Source organism: Micrasema longulum, unplaced genomic scaffold (assembly GCF_059751315.1).
Source record: "Micrasema longulum isolate JH-2025_06_02 unplaced genomic scaffold, ASM5975131v1 h1tg001345l, whole genome shotgun sequence".
NCBI lineage: Eukaryota > Metazoa > Arthropoda > Insecta > Trichoptera > Brachycentridae > Micrasema > Micrasema longulum.
The window spans coordinates 1,114,358-1,130,005 of record NW_028278531.1 but is presented as its reverse complement, the minus strand read 5'-3'; the positions used below and the strand labels follow the sequence as shown (position 1 = coordinate 1,130,005).

Below are 15,648 nucleotides of genomic sequence, written 5' to 3'. Positions count from 1 at the left end.
TCAGTTTGAGAAAATTACAAGTACATGGACATATCCTCAAATGAGTTTGCTAACTCATGGGAATACAACTATGTTTTGTACATTTTTGTATTTTGAAATAAAAAAAAAACAGAAGTTTACGATTTTATACGAATTTCATGATAATGTTTATTTATATTAATTTCAAGGAATAACCCGCTAAAGCCTCTATTTAGAGACTTGTCAGCAGTTGGAAAAGAGCGAATATGGAAAGAGGTTATGAAAAATACACGATTTTTAATAGTTCAATTGATATAAGGTTAAATTATTTACCAACTTAATTCAATATACTGGTGTATTTTTTTCTTATTGCGATGAAATGTTTTTCTGATCTCCCAGTGATTCATCATTATGCCGTGTTTATAAAGTGGTATCCCGACCTCCCCCGTCAGTTTGAGTTTAACATTACGAGTGGTCGGCTACGTCCGTGGTTACGGTTATTGCTCATTGACTTTCAAACCTTAAGTTTAACGCGTGTTTAAATAAACAACTCCTTTGCTTCCTTTGAAGTGGAAAAAATAAACCAGTGCACATTTTTACACATAGTTGATTTGACAGTTGAGAAATTGCACAAGCGTGAGTATACTTTTGTTTTTAATATAGCTTTCTCTATGAATGCGTATACTGTTAAATCAGCGTAGGCCAAGAATGTTGTGGGTTGCCAGTAAATGAAAATACTTTTACAGAGAAATTCGGCGAGAATTGCAGAACCAGAACGGATTATTTACCATGTAAATTAAATTATTTGCACATTATAACATATTGTTGAAAAAGCCTAAAGCATAACTGGTTCAAGAAAAAGAGTATGAGAATTGAAAAATTTAGTATTTTCAGGCGTTGCCTAGTATGTAGGTGAAATAATAAGAAGTGCCAGAGGCTCAATCACAAATAACTATCGACGTGCTAATAAGCGACGTGATAACAATTTCTCACCATTGTTGTTTATCGTATTCGCGATCACAACGGAACATCCGTGAATACCTAATATTAAATGTCAAAATATTTACGTTTCGCGACGCATCATCCTGCTGCGCAATCACATATTTGAATTTCACCGATGTAAATGTGGAAAATATTCTAAAACTGCTATTTATATTAATTTATTTCTTATTTATCATGCTATTCATTACATTTAGCCGGCGGTTGGCAAGCCAAATGTCAAGAAAAGCAGTCGCCATAGTAATTGTAATTTAATTTTCACTTTTTTGTATAATATACTCCTTACTATTTTGCAACATAAAGTATTATTTATTTAGAGTGAACGCTGATTTTTCGCCAATAAACTGTATTTATTTACGAGGAAAACAAAAAACAAACCGACACGAGCGTTGACCTAGAGATTACACACGCGTTGACTTATGACTGCCATCACTTAAGCATGTTCATTATTGTTCATTGTGATCGCTCAAATGCTTAGCATGTTTTTAAGCACATCGATAGTGATTTGTGATTGAGCTACAGCTTCCCTGGGAAATTTATTTAAATTAGATCGAAATTTGTTGCAACAGAGAGGGAAAACATTTTTGAGAAGGGATTATGGAAATCTACGCATTTACACGGCTTATGACCTGCCTGTCTGCAAACATTTGGACATATTCAAAACACTGTCATTTGATTGAATTTATTTACATTTATTTATTCATTTCATATTACATAAGTTAACATATTCACTAACATATTAATGCTTTTTAGGCTGTGCCCGTGTTAAGCCATAATAATTAGAAAAAAACAAAATAAAAAGTAAATTAAAATAATCAATAATTGCATATGATAAAATGTAAAATTTTTTAAAAAAGCAATCCAAATAGGTACAAGAAATGACATTTGATAATAATTATTGCATACGATACAATATTAAAAATAATAATAAAATTAAAAATAACAATGCAAATAAAAAAAATAACATTAAAAACTTATGAAACTAATAGAATATAAGTCATTCCTATGAAGTTACAAACATGAATCAGTATACAAAATAATGATATCATTATTATTAATAGAAAATCGTACAAAAACATAATTGTTATAATAATTTAAATATGGAACATAAAGTAATAAGTAATGCAAAAAAATAACAGTTTAAACGGTTTTATAAAAATAGAAATTGGATATAAAAAATGTTTTCTTATACGTGGTAAAAATGAATGCGTTATTATTTGTTCGGCGAAGTTTCGAAATGTATGAAAACAAATAATCAAAATGAACTATTATTTATGTTCAAAGCTTTTTAAGTAACTTTGTGGTCAAACATTTTGATTAATGATACTTTTTGTGTCTACCGGTTTCGAGACGTACCCGTCTCTTCGTCAGTACACTCATTACACAAACAATTCTAAAATACACTTATCACCTTTACCGTCACCGTAGTATACATAGTATTTACGAAAAAATATAAATTACATGCAGGGTTAAAGGGGATGCAAACACCACCATGTCCGAACATGCACTGCGAATGACGATCTGATTATCGAATAAAATAGGATTGAATCAGAATAAAGTAAATTGCTGCATGTGGATCCGGAGGATCTGAGACCTAACAAGAAATTCGTCAAAAGATAGAGCAGCTCAGTAGTCATTATCATTTAAGGAACAACAGTAAAAGGGGCAATGAAACAACTCTTACCGCTGCTGATATTCTTCATGAGAAGTTCGCAGGTGAGAGGTTATGACTACCTTTTACCCGCGGCTTCGCCCACGTGGTATTAGAGAGAAATGATTTAAGTATGAATCAGAGGCGGTTCCTTAGTATGTGCATAAGTGCAGTGCACTGCCAAGTAAAAATTAGTGTAAATAAATTAGTAATTTTATTGATAGTAAAAATATGTTATAAGAACAAAGAAACAGGGATTCGTTGCAACATTATACTCGTAAACATCATAAAATTCAATACTAGCGCCAAAAGATCTAACGAAATCGACTCTAGCGGACGAATTTATCATCTTGTCTACGCATGCGCAATCGTCCCCGTTCATATTCTGTTTTGCACAATCTTTTACTCTGAATTTGTTTGAAATATAACATATCTCCTAAAATCGTCACTTGAGCGAGACAGACAATGCTTCATACCGATGAATTGTGCGTTAGAGGGAGAAGGTAATATACATATTCCGGGCATTGCCAACGCTTGCGCAGATTTGATGTTTGAAGTTCGTTTATAATGTCACTTTGAATATGCGTAATCACATGATATTAGTACGAATTTTGTTGGGCGCATTTAGCGTTTCTGGTTCCGATGCGCGGGCTGTCAAACTATTGCTCGTTTATCACGTCAGACCTATCATTTTATTTTAATATTATAAAACTTAATATACAAGTTGACAAAATGTAAAGAAATGCACTGGCGATGTTTTCGGTCAGGAGCCGCCAGTTGTATGAATAGTTGTGTCGTTTATTAATAAGATTTTACCAGTCGAATGATGTATTTATCGGGATTGAAAGTAGCTTGGTCTTCCAACTATCAACTTCCAACTATCATCTTCCAACTATGAAAGAAATACGACGATCCGTCAGTCTATGGTGAGAGCACCGTTATTCTGTTCACAAATCCAAATCCTACTGCAAAACCAAAACGAAAGGCAAACCAAGCTAACCGTGGATGAAGCAAGTCAATTATAGAAATTAAAAGATTTTTTTTCTACCTACCGCCAAGGTACTCATTTTCAAATAATGTTACTCATTGTTGATATATTAGATTATGTATTTTTCATTGATCATTTTTTAAATTCGGGATTAAAAAACAAGTTTCCTATTTTACTTCTCATCTCTCCGGCTATTCCCAGGGGTGGGCTGCCAATTTTTTAACAAGGGGCTCGCGGGGGGAGTTGGTTGGTAGGGGGGTTCGTGGGATGGGCGGATGAGGAAGGGGAGGGGGAGGTTTATCATTTTGTTCTGACTATCCAAAACACTAATACTTTTTATTACATTTACATTAAATATTAAGTATTAACTTAAATGTTATTTATATGTGTAATCATTTGTGCCCAAGACGGAGTGAAGGTGTGAAGCAAGACGGATAATCGTTCAAAGAATCGCAAAAATGTTACGTTAACATCTGAGTACATATGGAAGCAATATGGTGTATTATCAACCATCGGCGTTTTAAAGCATTGTTAGGCGATTGCAGGCAATTGTTACACTATATAGACAAAAAACGGATAGGTCTCTTTTATTGCGCATCCCTAAAAAATATATTTCTCGAGAAATTTCAAAAGACAACGAAATTTTATGTTTCATAATACATTTAAACCATCCACTGAAATTGCATTTATGTCTTGATTTGATCTGAGAATATTGATTTCTCTTCATTTAACATGGGGCTCGCGCGAGCCCCTCCGAGCCCCCTGCAGCCCCCCCCTGGCTATCCTATGCAAGAAATTGCGTCAATCGGTCACTCCGTTGGACGCGAAGGAAACACCAACAAACAAACAAACGAACTTTTGCATTTGTAATATTAGAATGGATTACTAAGACTCGTTCCGCCCAAAAACCGTGGTAAATTGACATCCATAACATAAGACCATCACGCCAATCGCGGACTCATACAAGCTTCGTACACACCAATCACAATTCCAAACCTGATGGAACAAAAATGAGGAATAAAACCCACATGTACCCGCAGCTGTTTTAGAATCACCTGTTTACTATTGTCAGTCACGCTATCTAATGATTTTATCGTACTATATACATATTTAAACAATTTTAATAAAAATTAAGGTCGGGAAAAGCGTGCGATCAATCGATGAACGCTATCTCTGCCCTAAACTCCCTCGAGGCCTCAGCTCCTCTGTGCCAATTTATTTTTCTTGAATCAACTAACAAAACAAACAAATATTTCATCACGTCGATTAGTAGTAGGAAGTAAGAATAAGCAGAGATGATAGATTGCCATTTTAATCTGTCTTTTCGTAGCTCTTCCTCTACTTGCGTAGTGGGCTGGGGAGGTTGCACGGCGGCTATCATGAACCGCCTATTAAATGTACAAAAATTAATACTTATATAGAGTAATGCTTCGATGTCCCCCCATTTTCTCATCTGAGACATTGTTGCAATTTATGAAGGTACTGGACATTAGACATTTAAAAAAAAAGAGTCATTGACACATTTTTGATCATGCGGTTACAAGAGGAGATCCCAGCAAAATGCTCATACGAGGTTTTACTGTAATTTGAAAGATTAAATACAAAAAACACGTACGAGTTTAGATTTTGTCTAAGGGAAAATACCATTGCGGAGACCCTTGCGAAAAATAATTATCATTTTTAGTTTTCATTGATAATATGCATGCGTCCATTTTCCACTATGTTGTATCCCAACTCAACACAGGGCTTTTGGCCTCATATAGTTAGGGATACGTTATTATTTTGTTTGTAATATGTAGGTATATTTGTATGAATAAATAATATATATATATATATATACGATTACATCTTGTGCACGCACGACAATTATTCCGACTTTTGAGCTGTCCATCTTCAAGTATTGTTGAATTTGGTAATTTGGCCATGCCATGTCTTACTCGGTCTTCTCATTTTCTGCATCAATCATCATCCGCATCGTAAATCCTATTAGCCGTTCTTTCGCTGCCCCTTCGCTCTACATGTCCAAACCGACGCTGGACTTCATTCTTGATTTTGTCGATAATGCTTGTCCCAGTCTTACATAATGCACGGATCTCGACATTTCTTAACAATGTATATATACGTGCACCATAAATATAACCAAAAGGATACGTAACAAATAAATAAACCGTAAATTTTTTGAATATCGAAAACATTTTTCAGTTTGTGGCATGATATTTAACTCTTCCTTATTTATAAATTTGTATAAACCACTTTAACTTTAGAGTTATACATCGACTGGTTTCGAGGTTACTTCCTCGGAATATTTTAAAAAGAGGACTCGTATGGAGTGAGCGGAAATCTGTCACGAGCTATTGCTCCTCTGTATAAATACAGCACAGCAAAGGGGAAATAGATCATACACATCGTGGTTTTATTATTATTATTATTATGGATAACTTACTTAGCGCCATTTTCGTAATAAAATACCTCAAGGGCGCTTTACATGGTGATTCTATTGTTAAATTAATTTAATTGAAGCTTTTAAATTTGTAATTTAATTAAAACAATTTATTTTGTTGCCACGTGCTACGGATTTATTCAAATGATTCAGAGAACAAGTGGGTTTTAAGTTTTTTCCGAAACATCACTTCACTTTCACAGCCTCGCACCTCGTTTAAAATTCATAAAGGAGTCAAACAGGGATGTGTGATGTCACCACGGCTGTTCAACGTGTAAATCGATAACTGCATGAAAGAACTGAAAGGCTTAAAAACGAAAATGGTTTTCGGATAAAAGATGATTTGCGAATTCTGAGAAGTTATTATTGCTGAGATATCTTGAGTTTCCTTTGATTGATGAGGAAGTAACTTCGAAACCGTTTGACGCATAACTCTAAAGTTAAAGTGGTTTATACAAATTCATAAATAAATAAGCGTAAAATTTACAATAGCCAACCTTATGAAGAAACAGAGAGACTTCGGAATCTTAAAAATCGAACCTAGAAGACCATAATACGAAAAGTAAATAAACACCTAAGAAATAGGTCAGCGGTTAGCCGTGTGGTTTCTAGCCTCCGATACGCCTAATTCTAACACCTACAGTGTCAATTAAACCATTGTTTTAAACTTTATTGTCGAATGCATTATCTTAAATAAATACAGCTGACACGATGCTACGAAGGATGCAGCCTAATTGTCTCTAATTAAGAATATTCGCGTCGGGTTTTTCGCTTGTATTTAGCATAAAGCTGTTCACCTCAATACGAATTCACATCTTGATTTATTACTTTCGCCGCCTTAACCCAAATGTTACACTTGGTCTAAGATTAAGATCGCGCTGGCGTGGGTCTTACAAAGGCTGACTTTGAATCTTCTAGGCCGTGCAGTTAGGAAAAAACGTTTCATTGTTCCCTTACAATTAATACCTATAACGAAACGCCAATATCAAACATTTAAATGTCTAAATGATTTGATATGATGGTAGAAGGCTAAATTCGCGTTGATAATACATTAATGTAATATTAATTTCTAATACATTCAATTCTATATATTCAGTCTAATATATTAAAGACTCTATACAACACTTGTACGCAGTAACTCGGAGTTTGCGTCCGTTGTGTGGAGCCCACAATACATAACAAACATTGAAAGGATTAAAAATGAAATAAACGAAATAAAACGAAATATTTTTTAATACCTAGATTATAAAACAATAAAACGCTTTGCAATTACAGTCAATCTGCTAAACAAAATTGATTTTTTACCCTTGAAAATAAACGCACTTTTTAATAAACACAACTTTGCTATTTATATAAATTATTAAATAATAAAGTAGACTCTTTTACTCTCCAAAATTATTATTTATGTCCCCTTTCGCGTGACAAGCAATAAGTATTTATTCCATCTGCCAGTCTGTAGCACTAACTATGCACAACACTCTTTCCTCTATCGTTCTTGCTCAAACCATAATACTTTTTTTATCTATTGATATATTTAATATGCCCCTTTAATTTATTTAAAAATACATTAAGCTCATTCTTTCTGGCTGCGATACGCTCCCACTTGCTATATAATGATGCTCATGCTTACACACACCTGAACACTTACTCCCACATAAATGCACTCTACGCTTACTCACATACAAATACACACAAGTACCACAATTTAATTCATATGTATGATTTTTATTTAGAAACTTCGCTGGTCTGTCTTTAAACCTCATTTTTTTATGTCATTATATCATTGTTAAATGTTTGTTTCTGTAAAATAAATAAAAGTCGCTTTTGAAATTAACGAGATAATTTTTGTACGAAATGAAATCGCATATTTGATATTTTTTACTGTAGACTTGGTCATTATTAATTAGACAATTTATTATTATTTATTTATAAAATTTATTGCAAAAAAAAAATATACATACTTAATAACAAGGAATCTATATAAAACCAATTAATGTAAAATGAAAACGGAGTGTTCTCTGTTTATGATAGTCTCCATCTAACATGGCACAGCCTGTTCTAAGATGGAGATTTTCTATCTTTAGAGCATAAGTAGTCCTATACTAATAGAACAATAACATAAAAAAGAAAAACTAAAACTATTTAATTATAAATGCCTAGCTAATCAAATGTAAGAAATTAAAAATTATTATTATACAAATATATAGTATATATATGTGCCAAGAAAACATGTTACTTAAACATAAATAATAAAGTTATAATAATGATCTTATTTTGAATAATGGGGGTCAGTGTTGTGTGGAGGGTTCTTTCCCAATGTTGACTATGTTAAGGAGGCAGTACCAGCAAATTTACCATGATTTTCTGAAGTCTAAACAATAATGAAATAATTCAATCAAAAAATCAAAAATCACTTTTTCTTTTCACAATTTTAAATTAATATTATGTGTGAAATACTGTCGAGTAAAAAATATTTTAAAATTTATAATTTTGAATTCCCATGAAAACGGTCCACTGCATTGGCCACGACCCTAATACGTCACAATTCGCGTAAATTTTGAACTTTGTGCCCGTTCAAATTTAAATAGAACATCGTCATGAAACTTGACGTTACAATTATCATGGCCCAACATGTCGCGTTTTTTAGGGACATATATTTTTTTAATTTATTTTTTTAAGTTATGTATGAAAACATTTCTTCACAAAATCCATATCGATTTTGAAAATGCGATGAATTTTTCTAAACTCATTTGATATATTTTTATCGGTATTCGTAGTATGTTATATTTCCCTAATGTACGATTTTCGTTTTTTTTTTCTTCTCCCTTATCCCATTTCATTTGGGGTTGGCTCTCTTTGGCCCACCTCTCCACAGCCCCCTACTTTGGCCCTCGACCAACTTCATCACCCCTTTTTCAGTACCCACCATGTGGCACTGGGCCGACCTCTACCTCTTCAGCCCTCACATAGTTTTAGCGCCTTATGCAACGCATTTTCCCAATGCCTCAAGATATGGAAAATCGAGAGAAAATAATTAACTACTCTCTTACCCCGCAAGAAGATTCATCATAGCACCATAGATAAAAATAAGAACTTGTAATCACTGTCAAAGGTTCACCACTCTGCAAAAGTTAGAAAGTCTATATTTTTATTATTTTCTGAAGTGTTTCAGTTTTGTGGTATGATTTAAACGCGATACTGCCAGATTAAATGCATAAAATGCACTTAATATTGTAATAATTTATTGCTTCTACTTTTTATCGCTCACAAGTTTCTCCTAACCACAGTGTTTATCTCGATATATAAAATATTTTTGCTATTTTTATGAACTGTTTTAAAATTATGATTAACGTTTACGTGCACGGTAGGTATGCACGTAAAATTATAAAATGACTAATCAGTAAAAGGTCAACAGAATAAGGTCGATAGAATACTTTAACAACTTTCGAACTTTTTGACTTATATTACTATCTCTGTAGCTCAATCACAAATAACTATGGGCGTGCTAATAAGCGACGTGATAACAATTTCTCATCATGGTTGTTTATCGTATTCGCGATCACAATGCAACATTCGTGAACACCTGATATTAAATGTCAAAATATTTACGTTTCGCGACGTATAATCCTGCTGCGCAATCACATATTTGAATTTCACCCGTGTAAATATGGAAAATATTCCGAAACTGCTATTTTTATTTATTTATTTATTATTTATCACTCTTTTTATTGCATTTAGCCGGCGCGGCGATTGGCAAGCCAAATGTCAAGAAAAGCAGTCGCCATAGTAGTAGTTTTCCCTTTTTTGTATTTTTTTTACATTTTTTTTTTGCACCACAACAGGCCAGGAGGCCTAATTACAGTGGTGAATTAGTCTCCATCTAACATGGCTCAGCCTGTTCTAAGATGGAAATTTTTTATCTTTTAAAGCATTAGTAGTTCTATACTAATATAACAATATAAAAAAAAACTTAAACTACTTAATTATAAATGCCTCGCTAATCAAATGTAAGAAATTAAAAATCATTATTATACAAATATAAAGTATATATATATATGCCAAGAATACATGTTACTTAAACATAAATAATATAGTTATAATTATGATCTTATTTTGAATAATGGGGGTCAGTGTTGTGTGTAGGGTTCTTTCCCAATGTTGACTATGTTAAGGAGGCAGTACCAGCAAATTTACCATGATTTTCTGAAGTCTGAACAATAATGAAATATCACTTTTTCTTTTCACAATTTTAAATTAATATTATGTGTGAAATACTGTCGAGTAAAAAATATTTTTAAATTTATAATTTTGAATTCCCATGAAAACGGTCCACTGCATTGGCCACGCCCCTAATACGTCACAATTCGCGTAAATTTTGAACTTTGTGCCCGTTCAAATTTAAATAGAACATCGTCACGAATCAAATGTAAGAAATAAAAAATCGTTATTATACAAATATAAAGTATATATATATGCCAAGAATACGTGTTACTTAAACATAAATAATATATAATAGAAAACAAGTATAAAGTAATGAAATACATAAAAATATAAATAATATGTGTACCAATTATATAAAGTACTGCGTTTTTTGATTTACATATATATTTTTTTTAAATCTCTCTCTACACTATTAATATGTGCAGTTATCTTTATTTTAAAATTTGTGTTACATTTTGGGTCTTTTGTATTTGACAATAAATCATAAAAATATTTTCGGAGCAATTACATTATATTGCTTTTTACCTAAGGCGGTTGATACAAATGGGACAATACAGTTAATTTGTGTTGCTGAACGAGTGTTTATATTTTGTTGGGTTCTTTTGACCTCACTTAATTAATCATAAACTGTAAGTAGTAGGCACCTCAAAACAATTGTCTTACATTCAATATCTTTAACTCAGCGAATAGATCTTCCGTTGGATTCCTCAAGGGTTTTTTGAGAATGATCTTCATGAGCCATTTTTGTGCTCTTTTCACTGGTTCAAGGATTGAACGAGAGCAACTTCCTCAAGTTAAATTGCAATATGATAGTTAGCTTTGGCAAAAAGCTAAGTAAATTTGTCTCATAAATTAAGCATTCAAAATATTTACCGAATATTGATCGAATAGATGCTGCTAGTTCAGACCTTGGGACTCTCAATGAATATGAGCAAAACTAAGCTATGATCATTGATCGAGCTAATAAAGTAGCACCATTATCCTTGTTGTATAACTTTATTCAGGTTCTCTCATCAGCGATGGTGGCGGGTGTGAAGGTGAAATACGGCGACGTGTTGGTATTGTCAAAAGTGCTATGAGTCGGCTGGTGAAGATTTGCAAGAATCGCAGTATTACCATTAACACTAAAAGAGACTGGTGAAGGCCTCGGTTTTCTCTGTGTTCATGTACGGTGTGGAGTGTTGGTCACTGAGATAATCTGAAAAGAAAAAATCGAAGATTTCGAAATGTGGAGTTGGCGACAAATGCTGCGGATTCCGTGGACAGCCAGACGTACGAATGTGTCTACACTCCAGGAACGGGACATGGGAGAAAGACATACATTTATGTGCGAGAAAAGAATCTTACAGTTCTTTGGGCATATTTCCAGGGGGAACTCTGATGGTTTGGAGAAAACTATTCTTTTGGGAAGTGTCGAAGGGATAAGGTCGCGTGGACGTCAACCGACAAGATGGAGCGGCCTAGTCACTGAATTATCAGAATCATCACTGACAAATGCCTGCAGATAAGCACAAGACCGTTCCAGATAGAGGGAGACTGTCCACAGATGAGCCATGCCTGGAGTCAGGCGTAATCACCATCCTCAGACATGAGGCACGGATTGAAGAGAGATATACTTATTAATAAAAAAAAATCTAGCTCGATTGGGCGGGTACCGCAATACCTATCCAGCCGTATAATAACCGAGTATCGCACGCAACTACACTGGCTCAGTATCAGGCATAGAAGAAACATTCACATTCTATCACTTCTTTACAATATTTTAAATAATCCCACTTCGCCTGTTTATCTGAGAGAGCTCATCCAACCTCTTTCACAACACGGACTATCTCTTCGTTCTAGTAACGAGAGAACCCTTTTAATACCCTGTCATCGCTCTAATTTTTTTGCCTCTTCTTTCACAGTAGTAGCCGCTCGATTGTGGAATAATCTACCCACTAATGTTAGAGACGCCCCTTCTTTATTTACATTTAAGTCGAGATTGAAATGTCACTATCTAAATATTTAAATTGTTTCTTTATCCTTCTTCTTTCCTTCCCATCCCCTCTCCTCTTTTCATAATATAGTGTTATTTTTTTTATATATATATTTATTTTTGTTAATCTTTGCTTTTAATTTTTTGTATAAAATTGTAAGATTCAATATGTCCATGTATTTATAATTTTCTCAAACTGAACGGTTTGGGTAGGTAGGAAGAAATTGCCTTAAGGCAATATGCCCGCCCTTATATGTATATTTATTGTATATGTATATAAAGTGTCAAATAATAATAAAATAATATAACAAGTACAAAGTATAGTAGATCTCCGTTATCAGAACTCTAGTCATCCGAATTGCCAAATATCGGGATCATTTACAGAAAATAAAAAATAAAGGAGATTTATTTATTTATTTTATAGGAACATACAGTCAACGATAATTAAATTACCTAATAAAAATAAGGTTGAAATACAGACCAGCGAAGTTTCTAAATAATTAACATATTACAACAGAGATAAAGAACATTTTAGAGAAGGTAATTTAGAAGTCTAGGAATCTACATTGCTTATGACTGGCTGGTTTAAGTGGCCACTTTACACACTGTGTAACATTCACCATTCTGCCCATATTTGAACATCTGTATCTCTTTAATTCTTTTATCTATTGATGTTTGTGAAGTTTAAGAGCTGAAACCTTTGTTTATGCGGGTGTGAGTGAAATTTGTAAGAAAATTATAAAACAATGAAATTTGAACACTCGAGGGTATTTAGAAGCAAACTAAGAAAAACTTTGAAAAAAGAATTGTTAGATTTCTAATTATGCTTCACCAACTCAATGGAGAATGCTTAGTTTGCGGTGTCAAGTGGTACAATTGAAATCTGTTTTTGCAAGATTTAGAGACGGTTTTGAATTACGCTATTATTTAGGTAGATAGGTTTCTATGAATAGTTTATTTTGGCATCAATAACTTGTTTTTGGTGGAGATTTCTGTTTGTTGCTATGACCCTTGACTTATTAAAATAAAAACTAAAAGGATTCAAATAATGATAAAATTAATCATTAAAATGCTTCATGCAAAAAATATCTCAATTCAAACGCACTTGCTATACGATGGAGTTTCTCATTTTCATAATTTAACTAACTATTTATTTCTTATAAATCACTACATAAATTTAATCTGACGACCGGTTTCAGAACAAGACTGTTGCTTTGTCAAGGCTTAAAAATAATAAACAGTCTTGCTCTGAAACCGGTTGGCGGATTAAATGTTTTTAGTGATTTTTTACAAAGCAAATAATTAGTTCTATTATTCAACATGGAAAATCACAGTCAGTGCTTAAAATATTGATTTGATTAATAAAATTTAGAAAAACAACTTTGTTTTTAACCATAATTTTTTTTTCCTCCGACCGGTTTCATAGCAAACAAGCTTCTTCATCAAGGTTTACGTAACTAATGAATTATTTCCTATTAATTTTTTTCTATGTTTACTAAATACTATACGTGGCTCCAATAAATCAAGCCTTTTTTTCCTCTAAAAGGGTGGTAATTTGATATGAATATTTTCGAAGCTAGACAGGAGTAGACTAAAATGAATATTGTTTTTTTGGTTATAAATGATTTTTTTTCTTACTATACTATGAATCGCTTCTTTAATTCGTAAGTTGTCTAATTTTAATATTTTATTTTCAACATGAAGTACTTTTAATAGTGTCTTTATTGAAGTTATGATTGTTTTCTATCAGATGGTTGGCGAATTCCGAAAAATGATTATTATTTAAGCATCTTAAGTGTTCTTTCACTGTAATATTAAAGTTTCTTTTAGTTTTTCTAATGTAGATTGAATCGCAATCATTACAATTTAATTGGTATATGCCAGATTTATTATATTCCTGGACTTTGTCTGTGATTTTTTCACTATGTTCCTATATAATCACTTGTTTATAATGCAGGTTTAATGTTTGATGGTAGGGAATTAGATAATTGGTCGGAAAAAATGTCATTTATATTAATTTTATTTCTCATGTTGTAGGTATCTTTGAACCGTGTAAATATTTTTTTTGAATGTCCTTTAAATTTACGGGTGTAATATTTTTTTTACTTCTAGTGCTTTTTTAAACAGAAAATTTCGTCTGGCTTTTTATCTCTCAATAAGGTAGTTAAACTGTCTAAATTCGACTTGAATTTCGATTAAATTGTTACGCATGATAATTTAAAAACAGTTTTGAATAAACGAATGCGTCCTGTCGGTATAATCGGAGCCTAATTGCTTTTCCAGGCTTAAAACCCTGTTTATGGGTCAGAGAAAACTGGTTTTACCTTCGTTTGTTTCGGAACAATTCGTGTTAACGCCCGTAAGGAAATGAGATTAAACATTTTGGCTCATTTAATCTTCTTAAGCACCACTTAATTCTATAAAACTGTCAACAAACACGTAATTAATCTAACAATTACCCTTCGTTCGTTTTTTTTCCTGTACAAACTTTTTTCCTGAGAAACAAGAAAACATTTTTTTGGCCAAATTCGGTATTATTTTTCAACATATTTACGTTCCTTTTAACACTTTGAGTACCGGCCGAATACACATAGAATTTACCCTGTGCCCGGCCCATTTTTGTGAAATTTCGTGCTTTGTGAAGAGTTCCTTAAAAGTGTCATAATTATGAAAATACTAGGTTAAATCAATTGAAACTTATAGATTTATTTGAAATAATTAAATAAGTAATGTTTGTATGATAGTTTTGCCAACATTGGCCTTTATGGAGAGCCACATTGCGCATTGCAATGTTAGCACATATACAGGGCCTCACTCCTTTTTTGTGCTTTGTATCCCGGATCCGTGTTAACACGTGATTATAATAACCATGCGTTGTGTCCCGGTCCCGTGTTTTCACGTGGTTTACTAATATTGACTTGGGCAAATGAGACAATCAATTTTACTTCTACCCAGCTCCACTATCCATTTTTTATAGCCTTTTTAAACATTTTTTTTGCTAATTGTTTTGATGGACGGTGGAACTAGGTTATAGATTTTAATTGCATAATACCTTACTACGAAAGTGGTATTAGTTTGTATTTGTTTAAGTTGTCTTGTTGTCATTGTTTCAACTGTTGCATGGACTCTGTAGCTCAATCACAAATAACTATCGACGTGCTTAAAAACATGCTAAGCATTTGAGCGATCACCATGAACAATAATGAACGTGTTTAAGCTATCGCAGTCATAAGTCAACGTGTGTGTAATCTCTAAGTCAACGCTCGTGTTGGTTTGTTTTTGTTTTCCTCGTAAATAAATACAGTTCACAGGCGAAAAATCGGCGTTTACTATAAAAAATAATACAATATATTGCATTTGCAAAATAGTAAGAAGTATCTTATACAAAAAAGTGAAAATTTAATTACTATTACTAT

The 15,648-nt window shown here is 32.9% G+C and overlaps 1 protein-coding gene across 1 annotated transcript in view; it reads left to right on the top strand.

Annotated features, from left to right (window-relative positions):
• The first annotated feature begins 408 nt into the window (after positions 1–408).
• The window catches only part of LOC148275769 (serine protease inhibitor 88Ea-like), a 46,868-nt gene continuing 31,628 nt past the window's right edge, over positions 409–15,648 (top strand). The window contains 1 exon segment of the mRNA XM_088235248.1: positions 409–594. The gene's annotated coding sequence lies outside the window, so the exon portion shown is untranslated.